Source organism: Podarcis gaigeae (assembly GCF_964106915.1).
Source record: "Podarcis gaigeae genome assembly, chromosome: 5".
Taxonomy (NCBI): Eukaryota; Metazoa; Chordata; class Lepidosauria; order Squamata; family Lacertidae; genus Podarcis; species Podarcis gaigeae.
The window spans coordinates 37,866,283-37,884,111 of record NC_139681.1 but is presented as its reverse complement, the minus strand read 5'-3'; the positions used below and the strand labels follow the sequence as shown (position 1 = coordinate 37,884,111).

Genomic DNA, 17,829 nt, shown 5'->3' with positions numbered 1-17,829 from the left:
TTACCTTCATTCTGAATTGCTTCATCCATTCTGTCACATTGGGACAGTGAACTGAGCCCATTTGACCCAATGGGAATTTTAAACTTTTGCAATTCAGTCCTCTTTAATATATTTTTTCTAGAAGAATATTGCATTTGTAGTATAAAAGCAAATACTTTGGAGAAAGGGGCATTCTACTCAAGATAACAGGCCAACATACAGTATTCCCCATATAACTTTACACTGCAGGGAGTATCCTGTTGCAGAGAGGCCAAAACAAGTTTATCCTGTCTACAGCCAATCTTGTGTGACAAACTCAATGTCACCCTTATTATTTTGTTTACACTTCATCTAAGAACTTTTCTTACCCTGTGTTGCATCTCCTACATTGTCATTCAGGAGCCGTTTGGCTTTAATGTTACAGTGCACTGTTTCCACAGGTTTGTAACTCAGCCACGAAAGTACATTCCAGATGAAACTTGTCATAGTGTGCCCCTATCTGAAAATTAAATAGTTCACAGGTAATTTTGAAACATTCAGATAAAACTTCCAAAGGGCTAATTCTAATAAGCTGCAGTCCTTTGCAAAGACTTACCTGGGAGTGTGGAAAGCGAAATATGTCAATTTCAGTTTCCTGCAGTTTCGCATTTTCCCAGTTCTCCACATTTCCACATCAGTTCGCATTATTTAAGATACCGTAAGTCCTCAGTTCATCAGCATTTTAGTGCCAATGACACTAACAGCCACACTTTTACAAAGCATTTCCCCCAATATGTGTTTTGGTAAGTTATTTTCACTAATGTATGTATTTATAAGCACACTTTAGTATGGATGGAGAACTGTGTTGCAAAATTCAGGTAAGTGCAACTTTTTGAAAAATGGTCATGTTTCAGTCTTTGTATTGCTTTGGAAAGTGCAAATTTCATACGTTCACCTTTAAATACAAATTAAATTGAAAATCCACACACACCTCATCCCTATATGGGTGTATCATTGAACTCAGTAGAACTTATATCTGAATGTATATACATAGGATTCCATTGTTAAGACCCATCTGCACTATACGTATTAAACAGTCATGGCTTCCCCCAAATAATCATGGAACCTGTAGTTTGTTAAGGGTGCTGAGAGTTGTTGAGAGACCCTTATTCTCCTCGCACAGCTGCAATTTCCAGAAAAAGAATGCTGTGGAGATCAATGAGGATATATGTGAGAGTTTTTAACTGGGAGCTGTAAGTGGGAAGTGGTGTTTGTGTAGATCTGATAATGCCAAGTTTGCAAGTTCAACCCCCATATAGGACAGCTGCATATTCCTGTAGGGGGTTGGACTAGATCAGGCATCCCAAAACTCGGCCCTCCAGATGTTTTGGGAATACAATTCCCAGCATCCCTCACTACTGGTCCTGTTAGCTAGGGATGATGGGAGTTGTAGTCCCAAAACATCTGGAGGGCTGAGTTTGGGGGTGCCTGAACTAGATGACCCTCAAGGTTCCTTCTAACTCTACAATTCTATCTTATTTTTACAGATCTGGAAATACCACACTCAGACTGCACATTAAACTGGGAGTGTGTCAAGGAAACCTACTCTCAGTAGACATTCATAGGATTGCACTGTCTACTGAGGATTGCGCTTCTCTCCATCTCCCTGCCCCCTTACACACACACCCATTTATCCATGATGCACCTTAATACATGCCTACCATTCTACAAATCATTCAAAACCCACTTAAAAGGCTAGATACACCTTTAATGCAAAAGGTGCTTGCTGGTGTCTACAGCCATTTGCTGCGGTGCACAACTAATTGTGTATGACGATAGTGAAGATCAAGACCAAATTGCTAACACTGTTACGTATTGCTGGGGAAGAGGCACCTTTCATGCTTTCCATGGGCCACAACTAGCAAAGGGAGTCAAAGAAGGTACCAACTCACATTTGGTCAGTTGTACGTCAGACTTCATTTCAGAAATGTTGCTTCACATTATCTGCTTTCCCCCAGGGCCCAGTATGTTCTCAGCAATAAACCCATTAGCAGACCTCTTCTTCCAAGGTAGCTACTTCAGTGCTGTTCTTACAATGGAGTGTCCCAAGTCTCCCCCCTTTTTTTTACAGTCAAGTCTCCTCAAAAGTAGGTCCAAAAGCCCCCTGGACAGTCAGGATCCTCACAATGCCTTAAGGTTCCAGGGAAAATTCTCTCCCCCACCCCACCAAAGAAGAGAGGTGTAGTCTACCTTAATGCCCTTGGCAGGCTTAAATCCACGGCTCCTATACCCAGGGAGTAGAGCGGGTAGATGCTAGGTAATTATAGGCTTTGGGTATGCCGTATCCAGCAGCAAAGCAAAGACTGTGTGGAAGAGCCTTATTTGATAATCTCCTTTACCCACACTCATCCCTGGATCTCCACTGAACTTCTGCCCCTTCTTCCCTCTCCCTGAGGCATTTTATAGCCTCCCTGTCTCCCCACCCTTCATTCTGCCTAAGGTACAGCAGTTGGGCTCCTTCCTGTTCCACCCTTCTCCCATAGGTGAAGTCTCCAGGCAATGTCCAAATGTGTTCTCCTTAGGAGCCACTGCCTGGTTGGTGCTTACCAGGTCCTACTTAGATGGCCAGGTGAAAACCCAGGAACCCTGGTGTCCCATCACACACTCAAATAAGAGCTCCTCCATCAAGCTGATACTTCTTTCTCACTCAGAGCAGCTTATATTTAAAATATTTATATTTATATTTGTTTTTCACAAACCTTTCCAAAAACAGTATTTCAGCAAAGCTAGCAGAGATATTGCTAGATGCCCACCTTGAATTACCAAAACCTATTGAGCTCATTTATTATTGATTGTTTTAATTACAATAGTGTCTGTAAGCAGGATCCAGTCTGCATTGTACAATGATACCACAACACACACAGTTCCTATTTCAAGGCTAGTAAAGTCAACAGTATTAAGTTCTCGCATTAATTTTAATTCCCTTCACACTGCTCCCCTATGTGGCTTCCCTACTCTTCTTTACCCATTCTTTAAAATGACAATGACCCCAAAGGAAGCTGGTGTTGTCTAGATAGCTGCTGGAAACATTTCTATCAAAGCTGTTTCCTCCATGTCCTAAATTAGAAGCTGCCCTGCAGAAAAGGAAACCTCACTGTTTTACTGGCGGCGGCAGCAGCAGCAGCAACTTACATATATGCAATGCTATTTTTCTAGAAAAAGAGGTGCTGGTCTTCTTTCCCTCTCTAGGCTAGTAACATCCGGGCGACTGTTGTTCCATACATAAAAAGAAGACCAAGTCCTTACCAGAGAGGAGTGGCAAACCAAGCTGATGGACTATGCCGGGATGGCAAAACTGACTGGTAAACTCAGAAACCAAGAGGATAAAAACTTTATAAAAGAATGGGGGAAATAAGCTATTTAGGAGACCACTGTAAGCAGATGGAAACGTTAGCAGGATTTTGATTTCATTTGTAGTTTAAAAATTACCATGGATAATATGGTCTGATATAAAAGTTGGAGTATAGAGAAAAATATGCAGTATTAAATGTTCATAATGGGACCCCATGGGAGGGGGAGTCCTGAGATTTGGATGAATCTCTTTATATGGATATACTTTTTGATTCATGGTTAAAATTTTATATTTGTAAAACCAATAAAAATATTTTTTTAAAAAAAGAGGTGCTGGAACTCACCACGAACTCCCTTGTTCTCTTATAATTGCAATGGTGACCATCTGAGAGGTGCCAGAATTGAGTTCTGGTGAGTTCCAGCTGGGGGAAAAAGCCCTGCATATATAGTTTCCAGAGGGGTATCCACGTGTTAGTCTGCTGTTGCAAAACCAGCAGAGACCCCCATCTGCACTATACATTTAAAGCAGCAGCATAACACTTTAAACAGTCGCAGCTTCTGCCAAAGACGGGAACTGTAGTTTGCTGAGAACTGTCAGAAGTCTCCCAATCCCCTGACACAGCTGTAATTCACCGAGTGGTTTAACAACCAATCCTTCTGGTAATTGTATTTCTGTGAGATCATTCCACAGCCATGGAGACACCGCTGAAAAGCCTCCTCCATGGGGTACACCTCCTTCAGAGCAGCAACCACTGAAAGAGCCTGGTCTGCCAGTTGGGATGGCCATTCATCCACTTTGCATACATCAGTGTCAACGGCTGCCCCAGCTAGAAGGAGAATTGCCTCACAAATGTCTGTTTGAGCACAGCCTTGAAAGGGAAGACAGACTTCAATATCTCCAGATGCCAAAGAGTTACAGTAATGCCGTCATTTCTCAACTAATGTATTATCTGTAAAGGCTATTTGTTATTGTCAGTTTCCTTCAAACCTAGTCTTTGCAGGACTTTTCCAGTACAAATAAAAATCCCCTCCTTAACATACAGAGACAGATGAATAAGTCTCAGAGGTTTCATTTCATATATTTATTCAGAGCAAAATTGTATTAACGTATAGGCAAGTCTTTAAACTTTGCCAGATCTCCTATACTAATCGCATGCTCCATGCCAAGTAATAAAAGGAAATAAAATTGTTTGCAGACTGGGGTGGGGGGTGGGGATCAAAGAGTTCCTTTGTTCAGATAAAATGACTGCTCTCAATAATGTTCAATTCCGTGCCTCACAGCACCCTGGAAAGCTGCCTGGCTGTGAGCAGGGCTCGATTCCCAGGCCTCTTTCACTATTCTGCATAAACAGCTGGATTGGATTGCTCAGCTCGACAGCAGCCCTGCAAAGCTCTGAACACGTGGATGGCTCTGGTGCAGCACAGTTGCTGAGCAGCACATGACCTGTGAATCAGAAGTTCCCACTTCAAAGCTTGCTCAGCCCCTTAATTCACGTGAGTGCCCTGAAGCAAGCCGTCACAGCTGCTTCCAATCCCTACCAGTGATCCTGGGGTTGTCATTTTGGTAGTACAATTTTTGAATATCTTTTTATTTGATTTCAACCCTTTTTTTTAAAAGCACTGTTTCATTACACTTTTACCCCGTCTTTCCTCCAAATAACTCGGTGCCAGCACAGAAACCTTAGCAAAATGTTTTGCCCTTTCTTCATCCGTTTGGTGCACTGGGGTTTGATTTCATTTTAGTCCCACCAATTCACAGGCAATCCTTCGCCTTCTCTTTTATTGCCTTCAGCTGAGGAGTGGTTCTGGCACATGAGGAACGATCGCTCTTTTTGTGTTGGGCAATAGGAAGTGCTTCCTTGTTGCAAGAGGCAAAAGGACGCCTTCTTGCAAGATGAGTAGCTCACGAAGGCTTCTTTGAACTATTTCGACAAGGCAGCTGCTGCGTGCAGGAAGCAATTTGGGCCCGCTACTTATACGGCCTCGTGCTTGGTGTCTACATCACAGCCAAAGGTTCCTGGGGGAAGCATGGCATCCAACCACCTAAGGGGAGCTTAGCTGAGCCACGCAGTGAGGTTGCACATGCACACAGGCTGAATCAATCCCGCAGCTACCACGGAAAGACACTTTCAATAAATCTGTACAGGCTTATTCACACCTTTCTCACCTGTGGGACACTCCGGTGATGAAACAGGAATGGACTCAGTCCCTAATGTCCTGCCTCCTGGACTAGCCAATGTCTGTGTGCTGAGTGCTGTCATCAGCAAAGAAACACTTAAGAATCTCCACCCCCCCCCAATTAATAATTAGAGCCATGGTTCCCAATGTGGGGCACACGCCCCACAGGTGGGCAATTTGATTTTTTAAGGGGGGCAATTTGGAAGCTTGCTTAGACCAAGTTAATTGGCTTTTAGTCTTCCTCCACATGAATAGGAGTTCACTTTTTGAATAATAAGAATTATATGTCACTGGGGGGGGGGATCAGGGTTTTAGAGATGGTTAGGTGGGGCATGGCCAAAAAAAGGTTGGGAACCACTGAGAGGATGGAGATAGCCCAAGCAATGTGGCACATATGAGATGGGGAAAGGCAGAAATATGGCCCATTCCTACATCAGCAGAGGAACCACATGCAAGTAAAGGATGAACAGGGCACATATGACAATCTTACAATGTTGCTTTCTAAAACATGGGTACCACTTCCCAGCACGGAGTCATATAGGATGCTGCCTTATAGCAAGTCAAACCACTGGTCCATCTTGCTCAGTGTTGTCTACACCAGCAGTGTCATGTGACAGGGTGTCATGTGAACCTCTCCGTTGTTCTCAGTTGTGAAATATAATAAGCTGAGACGACTCAAAATGAGGGGGAATCTCAGGTCCTAGAAATGGGTGTGGATGTGTGGCAGTTTCAAGGGACACTTACTATAGTTTTGTCACTGCAGAATATTTTGTGTCCTTCTATAGCTCATTGGTGACTCCCTCAGAGGAACAGCCTGTTTACAGTAACTAAGCGATAAGAGAGAGAAAAAGCGACACAAAGCTTTTAAACAATGTAATAGCAAAACATCGGTATATGTAGGTATATCCTTCAGATATACTAGCCCTGAATATGAAATTCAATAATATGCTTGTCAGGTGGTTTAACTGTCTCCATGGGCATAGCATGGGGGGCAGTTGCCTCCCCTAAATAAAGTAAATCAATAAAAATAGTTAACTGACCAACTGTGTCACAAATAATTCAGTTCTGTCCCCTGCCCCCCAACATAAACCCTGGCTACACCCATGACAGTCTCATGTTCTTCCACCACCAATGCCGTAAACATTGGACTATTTACCAGATAGGTAAATGTACGTCTGCTAAAACTATGCACTTTAATTTCAATAAACATGCATGGAACAAAAAATTCAATTGGTCTAAATCGTGGAATTGATGGGTGTATGGGAGAGACCTAGTTACTTGAGAATTTTTTTTTATTTTCTAGGGTGAAATCCTACAGCACAGACATTCACTTCTGCATGTACAACTCGCAATTAAAAAAAATAATCAGTAAGAGCATTTTAAAGCAGCACTTCAACATATTTCTGACAACTGTTTTGAAAAAGCAGTTTAGAAACTTCATGAAAATGGTGGGCCAAATCCTGGATTGTTATAAATAAAATAAAAGAATTTAAATGTTTCCTAAATATGAGAAAGTATTTATTTATCTAAAATATTTATTCATTAGGCTGATATTATTTTTTACTATTCCTCAAAGCTCAAGCTGGAAACTACACCCAATATCATATATAATTGCAAGTCAATTTTCAACATTCTATGTTAATGCCTAAAGTCAATTTTACAACTTTTTTTTAAAAGAGATTACTCATACCAGATATACTTTTTCTCCTTACCTCTTGTATTTGTCCAAAATGCTTTGCAACTTCAGTTTGTCTTCTAACAAGACCAAGAGGAAGCGAGCATTAAAAAAAGGAAAGAATTATTTTTGCTTAGACTAGAATATTAATTTAACAAGAGAAGTGGTTTTCGAGGGACGACCCTGCAGCCAGAATCGGGAGTTTTTCATAAAGCTGAGCGCACCACCTAGTGTTAGCTTTTGAGATTTGCACTTTTCCTTTTGTTTGCATTTCCGCGTTTTCAATGCTGTCAAGGGTACAGAAGGTATCAAACAGTAAACAGAACAAAAATCAAAATTCAAGAATTTGTGCTTTATCCGTTTCCCCTGAAATCGTTTGGTTGAACAAAATGTTCATCTGCATGCATGAATATACCTCCATTTACAGCTGTTCTCTGTTCTGAGGCAGGGATGAGCACATGCTGTCTGGCGGTGAATTGCAATCAAAAACATCTGGAACGAATCATGTTGGCAAAGGCTTGTGGATCAGGATCAGGCCGTTAAATGGTTAATCCTGTCCCCTGTGGCTTCTCCTGACCCAGGCAATAGTCATGTAATTGTGGGTTGACTCCTCCATGAGATCCACTCAGAGTAGACCCATTGCAATGGGTGGTCATGAGTAGCTTGTGCCCATTAATTTAAATGAGTCTTCTGGGAATAGAGTTTAGATACAACCCTTAGTTTTCTCCCTCCCACGTTCTTGATGGGAGTGGAAAAGGCACTACAGTCGCTGCAGGAGACCTGTAAGTAATGATGAATTGTGAAAGTAGTTACCAGAAAAGGTGGAGATAGTAACCTAATTCTCACTGAGGTAATAAACCTGTTTCTGTGGTCAGGTTCACTATGAACGCCCTTGGGTAGCTCCAGGGCCCAGCACCTGACGGGACCCACCTGAGCATAGCTGTCAACTTTTCCCTTTTCTTGAGAGGAATCCTATTCGGAATAAGGCAATTTCCCTTTAAAAAAGGGAAAAGTTGACAGCTATGCACCTGAGCTGATGCCAGCTAGGGTCCCTGACACTAGGTGTCAGGAGGCCATTTTAAATTTCCCACAATGCTCTGGGATGCCCAACGTTGCATCACTAGGGAGCATGGTAGGACATTTAAAATAGTAGTTTCTCAGGGGCCCACAGTCAGCGCTAGGTAGTCCACCTAAGTGGGCACCCCTACACTTTGCCAAGGGGCCCCATAACCCCAGAGCTGGTCCTCTCTAGGATGTACCACATCAGACTGCAGATGGTGCCTTATATGATGGAATGCTCTTCCGCCAAATGATGTTTCCTGCATACTGAATTCTAAATCCCACAGAAAGGGTTCAGGCCTAGCTCTCTCCTTGACATGCTCGTTTTCTATTTGAAGGGATCATTCAATGAGATGTCGTGTCTAATCTGAATTGTTTCTGAGGCACAGGCTTAGGGCATGGTCAGAGGCAGCATGCCCTAGAATGTTTGAGCTAACCTTGTTCTGCAGATTCTGGGCACTTCCAGATTGTCACTATATTTGGCTGGGATTCAATCACATACAAACATGTTTAGGTTGTGCAATAAAAAATTGATTTGGCACTCTTGCACAACAAAGCCGCTCCTCTCCCCAAATATAGGTTACTTTGCAGTAAGGAAAGTGATGAGAAAATGCATTGGAAAGTGTGGGATAGCAACTGCTTGGCACAATATCATATAACCTCCCAGCAAACAAATCAGAATATATCCTCAGGAAATGGACATGGTCTCTGATCAATCAAGCACTCACTTTGCACTGTGGAAATGACCTTTTTGCACTTTCCTTGCATCTCCCAGTCCTAAAACAGCAGCACTTTCTTCTAAAATTAGAAGAAAGCTTAACTGGGCCATAATAAAACCATTGCTTTGCAAAATAAATTCTTTGTGATTAAATTTTCCCAGAACAGTGCTGCAGTCCGCATTACAATACTTATTAGTCTTATCAGCAAAGCCTCATTTCCTGCATATTTAATACATTACATTTGTGTTTCTGAGAGTACACAATATATCTAGCCTAACAGAAAACAAAAAACACTATTTTAAGAAACAGATTATTCTTCTAAATTTGTTTGCTGTGATGTTATAAAAATATTTTATCAGTGGTTTGTGTGTTTTTTTAAAGCTTCTGATTAGATTTCAATAACATCTTTTACGAAATAAAAAGTAAAGGGGTTATAGACCTTAGATTAGGATTGCATATTTAAGATTAAAAGAAATTAGGCCTTAGATTTGGAATGCACATTAGATAAACCTCCTGGTTAGATGATTGCAATGCATTGCCCTTGGGACTGTCTTTGCAGATTGTCTGGAAAGCTTAGCTAGGTTAAAAAATGGCAGCATGAGGTTTGACTGGAACTAGGCACTATGAAGTCAACCCACCAGTTCTTTCTTGCATTTACTGCTTCTGGTGAATGGTCTCCCTCTTGTGTGAAAATCTATTTTTTCCAAGCTAGTTTGGGAAAAATGGCAAGTTTTCTACAAGTCACATACAAAACATTTTAATTCATCCAGCAATGCTTGAAAGGTATCCAGTATTCTGATGAGCAGAAATCTAGGAGGTGGAGGGGAGAGAATAATAATTTTCATAGCATTTTACCAGCATCTGTTGACATGGAAGGACAACACACAAACGGAGATCATGACTAATTTTGGAACACTAAAGCTCAAACAGCGGGACGCGGGTGGCGCTGTGGGTTAAACCACAGAGCCTAGGACTTGCCGATCAGAAGGTTGGCAGTTCATATCCCTGCGACGGGGTGAGCTCCCGTGGCTCGGTCCCTGCTCCTGCCAACCTAGCAGTTTGAAAGCACGTCAAAGTGCAAGTAGATAAATAGGTACCACTCCGGCAGGAAGGTAAACGGTGTTTCCATGCGCTGCTCTGGTTCACCAGAAGAGGCTTAGTCATGCTGGTCACATGACCCAGAAGCTGTATGCTGGCTCCCTTGGCTAGTAAAGCGAGATGAGCGCCGCAACCCCAGAATTGTCCGCGACTGGACCTAATGGTCAGGGATCCCTTTGCCTTTACCTTAAAGCTCAAACAAGACTTCCTGCTTTGGATATCAGAGGCTTCTTTTGCATTTTAGAGCCACTGAAAACTAAAGCACAGGCCAGGAGTAGTGCAGCAGAATAGAGCAATGGGTCTACTGCTGTATCTGAAGAACTGCCACTCACAACCAGCCAGGATAAAAGCAGAGCAAATATTTCCTACTTCCCTTTGTTGTGCCAGCTCTAGGCTGCTGCAGCAGAGGTTCTGGGATCAGGCCTCTCTCCAGAAAATGGCCTCTCCATCTCCTAGTCCATCCATCTCCTAGTTTCTCTCTCTCCCCCCCCCCTGTAATGCCCCATTTGGGGTCACTCCATTTTGACTGGCAGTGGCACTTTCAGCAGTCTTTGGGGTGGGGGGTTATGTAGCCATGAAGCCATGACACCTCTGTCTCATCCTAACTCCCTCCAGCAGCACATACAAGGCTTCAGATTTCCCTCCACAATTTGCAACCATTGCAGCACAAAAACAGTTGTTTTTTAATCGTGTTGTTAGCAGTTCCCACACTCAAATTAAATCCAGCTGGCTTCTTATTTTAAAGGCAACAGTTTTTCGCAAGATGTCATATCAGTTTCACAGCTCTAACATTTTTTAAAAGTCGTGGCTGTGTCTGCTTTAATCATCAAAAGGGGTGTGCTGGAAGATGATAACTCAGACAGTGTGTCATGCAGTATTTATTATAAAAGGTAAAGGAACCCAGGATGGCTTTTTGTACTTGTCTTTACCTATCTCCACTTTCCTCCGTTTTTTGCATCTTAAGCTACATGATCAATGATGCAAAGGACCACCGTCCATGATGCAGCATTCTCTTATTTAGAAAATAAGTCTGACAATTATCCTCTTAAGTTTCCTCAAATGTGGCCACAATTGCCGCTGGCGTTTAAAAAATAATAAAAACACATATTTTATTTCTATGTGCTTTGACTACACCTGTGATTCTGACGACGGTATTCTGTAGAGCAGGCAAAATTTCAACAAGTAAAGCTTCCTTGCTCGCAGTTTTTTCTTGTCAGTGAAAATTGCGCCTACAGAATTTGTGCCTGTTAGAAGCTCAGCAGGGCGCAGTGGGGGGGGGGCGGGGAGGCAGGAAAGGAGGCAGATCAGAGGGCGCGACGGGCAGGACAAGAGAAGAAGTTTTGGGGCGCGGAGAGGGGTCCGACGAAGGACTGAACTGTGTACCATCAGTTCTGCTGAGCAGCCACAGCTGAGCCCTGCCATCTCTGACATTTTATCCATTCGTAAGCTTTGGCTGAGTGAAGCGATCCCGAGCGAGCAGCGCAAGAGGTCCCCGCAAGGCGACCGCCGATCAATTCACAGGATCGCGCGCACGGATCCTCCCCATGTGCTTTCTTCTCGCCTCCTGCCGCCGCCGCCGCGCACGAGACGTAGGGAACAAGGCGTCGCCCCGACTGGCAAACCCAAACGGACAGATAGTGCGGAAAGCGCCGCGGCTTTCTCTGCCCCATCTTCTCCTCCAGCACCGGAGGGTGCCCAGAAGCCCGGGGAGAACAGACGACGCTTGGATCTGGTTGCGAGAGGAAGGCAGCGAGCGAGCGGCGTCGGGGAACTTTCGCCCTCGGCTCCGCGTTCATTCCAACCAGCCAACTTGCCGCTCACCAAGATCTCTCTGCCGCGGCGCCGGCGGCGCTGCGCGAAGTTCTTGATGCGCCCCGTCCAGGCTCAGGATCGAGTGCTTCCCCCCGATGTCTGCGGGAGCCGCAGCCACGTCTTTGATGCAGGCGAAGGGGCCGCGGGGACCCAGTTCTCTGGGGCGCGCGGGTGGCGGCCATAGGAGACCCTCCTGGACGGCGGTCGGCTCCGGGAGCCCTTGCGCGCCCTCTGATGGAGAACGCCTCCAACGGCAGCCAGGGGCCCCTGGAGCCCCGGGTCCCTGGCGGGAATGGGGTGGTGCTAAGCGTCTGCTTGCTCTGGCTGCTGGTTTTGAGCACTTTGCTGGGCAACGCCCTGGTCTGCCTGGCCATCGTCCGGTTTCGCCACCTGCGAGCCAAAGTCACCAACTGGTTCGTGCTGTCACTGGCCTCATCTGACCTGTGTGTGGCGTTGCTGGTCATGCCCTGGCAGGCAGTCACGGAGGCGGTGGGCGGGGTGTGGCTCTTTGGCACCCGTTTCTGCGACACGTGGGTGGCCGCCGACATCATGTGCTCCACGGCCTCCATCCTCCATCTCTGCATCATAAGCCTCGACCGCTACTGGGCCATCGCCAGCCCCTTCCGCTACGAGCGGCGGATGACCCGGGGCCTGGCCTCCACCATGATCGCCCTGGCCTGGACCCTCTCTGTCCTCATCTCCTTCATCCCTGTCCAGCTCCATTGGCACAGAGTCGAGGAGCAGGAGGGGACTGACCCACAGTTGCCACGTTGTGACGCCCGGCTCAACCCCACGTATGCCATCACCTCCTCCCTGGTCAGCTTCTACATCCCCGTGTCCATCATGATTGGCACTTACGCAAGAATCTACCGCATCGCCCAGGCTCAGATCCGCCGCATCTCATCTCTGGAAAAGGCTGGAGGGCTGGGCTTTGCGCAGGGGGAAGAGCTCACCTCTTCACTGCGCAGTTCGCTCTGCAAGGAAACCAAGGTCCTCCAGACGTTGTCCATCATCCTGGGGGTATTTGTCGGCTGCTGGCTGCCTTTCTTTGTCCTTAACTGCCTGCTACCCTTTTGCAGGGTTTCTGGGCAAGCTCTCTGCGTCAGCCAGACGACTTTCCGCATTTTCATGTGGCTTGGCTGGGCCAACTCCTCGGTCAACCCAGTGATCTATGCTTTCAATGCAGACTTTCGGAAGGCTTTCAGCAGCCTGTTGGGCTGCCACCGCCGCCCTTGTTGGGCTCCAGGCAGGTCCGCCGTGGAGAGAGTCAACCTGAGCCACGAGCTGGTCTCCTATCACCACGACTCCTCCTCCCACAAGAGCGGAGGAGAGCCAGTTCCGTCACCTCTCCCCACCATTGCTGCCTGGCATCGATCCCTGCCCCACACAGTGAGCTCCCAAGGAGAAGGAGAGAGCAATGGAGGAACCCTGCCAGAGAAAGAGACGTTGTCCTCACGTCAGGCCGCTCAGAGGAGCAACAGCAAAAAGCTTCACCTGCCAGCTTTGCTCCCCTCTGAATGTGAGGCTGTGGTAGCTTTGGAGACTCTTGATCCCTTTGCAGAGATTACTGGGCACTAGAATCTTTACTGCCACATCCCAGCGGTATGTGGATGGGACCATGTAGTGGCCACAAAGGAACACAATCACATAAGAAGAGTCCTGCTGGTTCAGACTGAAGGCTTATCTAGTCCAGCATTTTCTTTCCTCACAATGGCCGACTAGATGTGAATAGGAAGCCCACAAACAAGACACGAGGCCTTTCGCTGTCTCCTACTGTTGTTCCCCAGTGACTGGTATTCAGAGGTGCACTGGCTCTGATTCTGGAGGTATCACATAGCTGTCAGAACTACTTATTTATTTAGGGATATCTATGCTGTCCAATCAACTGTGAGGATGGCTCACTTGTTGTTGGCATCTGTCTGTCTTAGGAGAGTGCGCCTTCAGGGTAAAGTCAAACAGCTTTACTCAAACAGAGTTACAGCGCCTGCTGTGGCTGTAGACATTGATATAGGAGAGACATGTTTGATTGCAGCTGGGATAGATGAAGGTGTCCAGTTTTGCTTCTACAGGTGCACCTTAGTGTTTCTCCTCTCTGTGTTCCACCCAGCTGTCATTCCTCCTCTGGTCATTGCTATGGATACATGGCCTGTCTGTCTTTCTGTCTCCAGGGGTTCACTATTACATGTTTAATAGCCAATGATAGCTCTATCTGCCATGCATGGCTTCTTCACAGTTGGGATCATGACCTAACTAAAATGTAAGGGCCCGATCACTTGGGACCCATCCATTGGCACTCAGCTCATATGGTTGGGTCCAAGGAAGTTTTGCATGTTTGATCAGAACAGAAGTCCTAGCGTGTGCAGTGGGTCTTATGCCTAGGTAAATGTGCATTGGTTTGGAGCCTTAGACATTACTCCTGAGTCTGCAACAATCTGCACGAAAGTTCTTTCCTGCATAACTGAGTAGCGATCTACTAGTCTTTCTCTTAGGGTGTATCTAGAGGCAATGGTAAGACTGAAGGTTGATTGTCTAACACAGGCTTCCTCAAACTCGGCCTTCCAGATGTTTTGAGACTACAGTTCCTATCATCCCTGACCACTGGTCCTGCTGGCTAGGGATCATGGGAGTTGTAGGCCAAAAACATCTGGAGGGCCGAGTTTGAGCAAGCATGGTCTAACACAAGAGCCATGATTCCCAACTCTGTGATGTGAGAGGAGCTGAAACAGATATTTAAGAAACTGAAGTACAGTGGTACCTTGGGTTAAGAACTTAATTCGTTCTGGAGGTCTGTTCTTAACCTGAAACTGTTCTTAATCTGAAGCACCACTTTCGCTAATGGGGCCTCCTGCCGCTGCGCCTCCGCTGTTCTCATCCTAAAGCAAAGTTCTTAACCCGAGGTAATATTTCTGCGTTAGCGGAGTCTGTAACCTGAAGCGTATGTAACCCGAGGTACCACTGTATCTTAATGCATTCACCAGTCTTTGGAACAGGAAGCCCCCATGTGCAACACTTATCTGCCCCCACCCTCTTTCACTCTGCCAAGATATTGGTGCTGACATCATCCTGATCAGTGGCGGAGGAACCCTCTCTGCTGAGGGGCGGGGCAAATCGCCTGGTGACGCATGTGTGACGTCTGTAGGGACTGTGCACATGTGACGTCTGTAGGGACTGCGCACGCAGCAGCCTATATGGTCACCACGCGAGCAGCAGCCCATACGGACGCCCGTACAGACACTGTGCACAAGTGGCAGCCCGTGCGGACTGTGGAGGCGTGGCAGCCTGTACGGACGCCATGCAAATGCAGCGTGAGCGGTGTCCACACCAACTGTGTGCGCACCCTCCATCACTCTACAGCTGGGGGAGGCAGCGGGCCACCTTGTCACCGCCCCGGGCACCCTCCGCCCCCCCCGCTTTGTACACCCCTGATCCTGATTGCCCTAAGCACGGGGTGGAGAACAGGTCTACAGATGTTGCTTTCGATATTGTTGGACTGCAATATCCACCCCAAAGCAACCAACTGTCATCTGTGCATGTGCAACAGCTGTCTCAAGTGTACACACCTCAGTTTCACTGCAAAGTGAATGTGGCTCACGTCTGCAAATGGGGTGGCAGCAAGATAGGTATGAATTTTGGCCAATGCCATGTGTACACGGCTTCAAGCACCAGCAGTGGGAGTGTGCTGGAGCTACAGTAAATGCGTACAAGATCCTAAGGCTTTGATGGCACTGTGAGTTCCTGTTGTTGCAGAGCAGCTGTAGAAGGGTGGACTGGACTGAGAAAAGCATTATCATCTGCTTCATTACCAGGGATGTGAAGACAGATGGTTAATTGCATGTTTCTGTACATATATAAATATGTGCTTTGACATTATGGTAATGAGCTGTGTAAATTATGCCCAGGCGCAGTGCAGTAATTATTTCACATCTTATTGTGCTGCCCACAACTTTTAACAGAGCTGTACAATTTATAATGTTAAATCTTCTTTGATGGTAACTGAATGTATAAATCAATGGAAGTTTATTTTTGCCTTCCTCTTGTATGTATGTTTAAAGCCCCCCAAGATCTCTATGAAAACAATACTCTACAAGTTATTTAAAATACATCATGTGGGGCACAGTTACCTAGCCCCTGTGCTTGTATTTAACAGGGCTTGCTCTGGGCTTAAAATATCATCTATTGCATTGGTATTTAGCTTGTATAGGCTGCTGCTCTATATTGGGATTATGCTGTTCAAAAGAAATGTGAAGCCAGTGGGGTTGCACAAGTTCTAATGAAGATATGATTATATGGGAAATGTAATTATTTGTTTCTCATTTTTTTATGGTACTGTTTGGCTCTCTGGAAAATAAAATCTTCTAGCAGAAATGCATTTCCATAAGGGGAAAAAAATCCAGCTTGGCTATTAAAGAAAGGCTCTTTAAAAGCTTGGTACAATTTTGCCAAAATGAACACTTCTTTCATTTGAATCCAGTGTAATAGTACAGCTACATCAAGCAGGCGTACTGTTTTCCTATCCTTTTGTCTCAGTGACAAAAATCATGTTCATAACAACAACCATAATCTGTATTACCTCTAGATTTTGTAGCATTTGTGCCAGGTCACCAGATCAAGACTCATTATATGGTCCAAGCTCTCACACTGGTATATTGAGTTTTTAAAAAACACTCCTATCAGGCAAGGGAGCTGCTACAGATCTGTTTTTGAATTGGGAAATGCATGTATATAGTTTTCCTAGATGGATTTCAGGCACCGTGGCTATCAAGGCTTGGAGGCAGAAGTCCAAGGTTCCACTCAGAAAAGTGAGTAGGAGATCGCCCAAACAGACCTACCACTTTTTGAATTAAGTCAGTAATGCACAAGACCAACTAAAGCAGAGGTGGGAAGACTTTGGCCCTCCAGATGTTGTCAATGGCTGTCTCATCCCTGGCAGTTTGCTATGGTGGCTGAATCTGATGGCAGCTGGAGTCAAACAACATCTGGAGGACCAAAGATGAGCTAACCCCTAGTTAATATGATGGGTTGCTGGTATATGGGAACCCCTGTGTGCCCCAAATCTGCTCTGAGGACATGCAAGTGGCTGGATGGGGGGAAAGACAAGCTGGGAGTCCCCTGCACACATGGATTTCTGTTGCACAAGCGAGCAGACATCATTGGATGTCGCCCATTGTCTGTTGAATGGACTTGATTTACATTTGCACAAGGAATGTAATATTAGGCCAGCAAAATCTTAACACTTTTTCCTGAGAAGGTTGTATTCAGATGAAACCCAGTCAAGTCATTATGTAAGTAGTCAGTTGGATATATTTCACTAAATGTTTTATATAAATTATAAAGGATTAAAAGTACTTTGCAAAATTATTGCTTACCCCTACAAAAATGGAAAAGATTGCTTTATGCATATTGCCAATTTCCCCATAAAATAAAGTCATGAATGCTGACTTAGCAACAAAGTTTTATATCTGTTGAGTGTAATTCTATACAGTTGACGGCAGTCTGAATGTATGATTGTTTTCTCAGAAATGCAAGTAGCAGTCAGATCACCAATATCCATTTTCTTGCAAAACACTTAACTGAGGGTATGTACGCATTAGTGGCTTAAACACAAAGAGGTCACACACTACATTTCCCATTACTCTTGGGGAAAAGCCATTAAAATTAAAGCAGAATTTGATAGGTATACAGTACATTGGTTTGACACAAAATAGCTGAAATATAACAAGGTGAAAGCTAGCATGGGAATACAGAATATTAATCACTACGTAGCTGGGGAAAAATTACAGTTCTTCCTGGATGAATGAAAGTGCCATGAACTTTGCTAGCTTTAGATACAACTGCCAGGCATTTTATATGCTCTCTCAGCCCAAAAGCGGAGATGAGTGATGCACCCCATAATCAAATTCGACTGGACTTGACCGTCCAGGGTCCTTTACCTTTACCTTTTACGTATATTTCTTCCAAATTAGTAGCACTGTGATTTTG

General features: G+C 45.1%; 1 pseudogene across 1 annotated transcript; it reads left to right on the top strand.

Annotated features, from left to right (window-relative positions):
• The first annotated feature begins 10,937 nt into the window (after positions 1-10,937).
• On the top strand, positions 10,938-13,618 carry LOC310845625 (D(1)-like dopamine receptor pseudogene; annotated as a pseudogene). The gene has a single exon. The product of its transcript is annotated as a D(1)-like dopamine receptor pseudogene (transcript).
• The last annotated feature ends 4,211 nt before the right edge of the window (positions 13,619-17,829 follow it).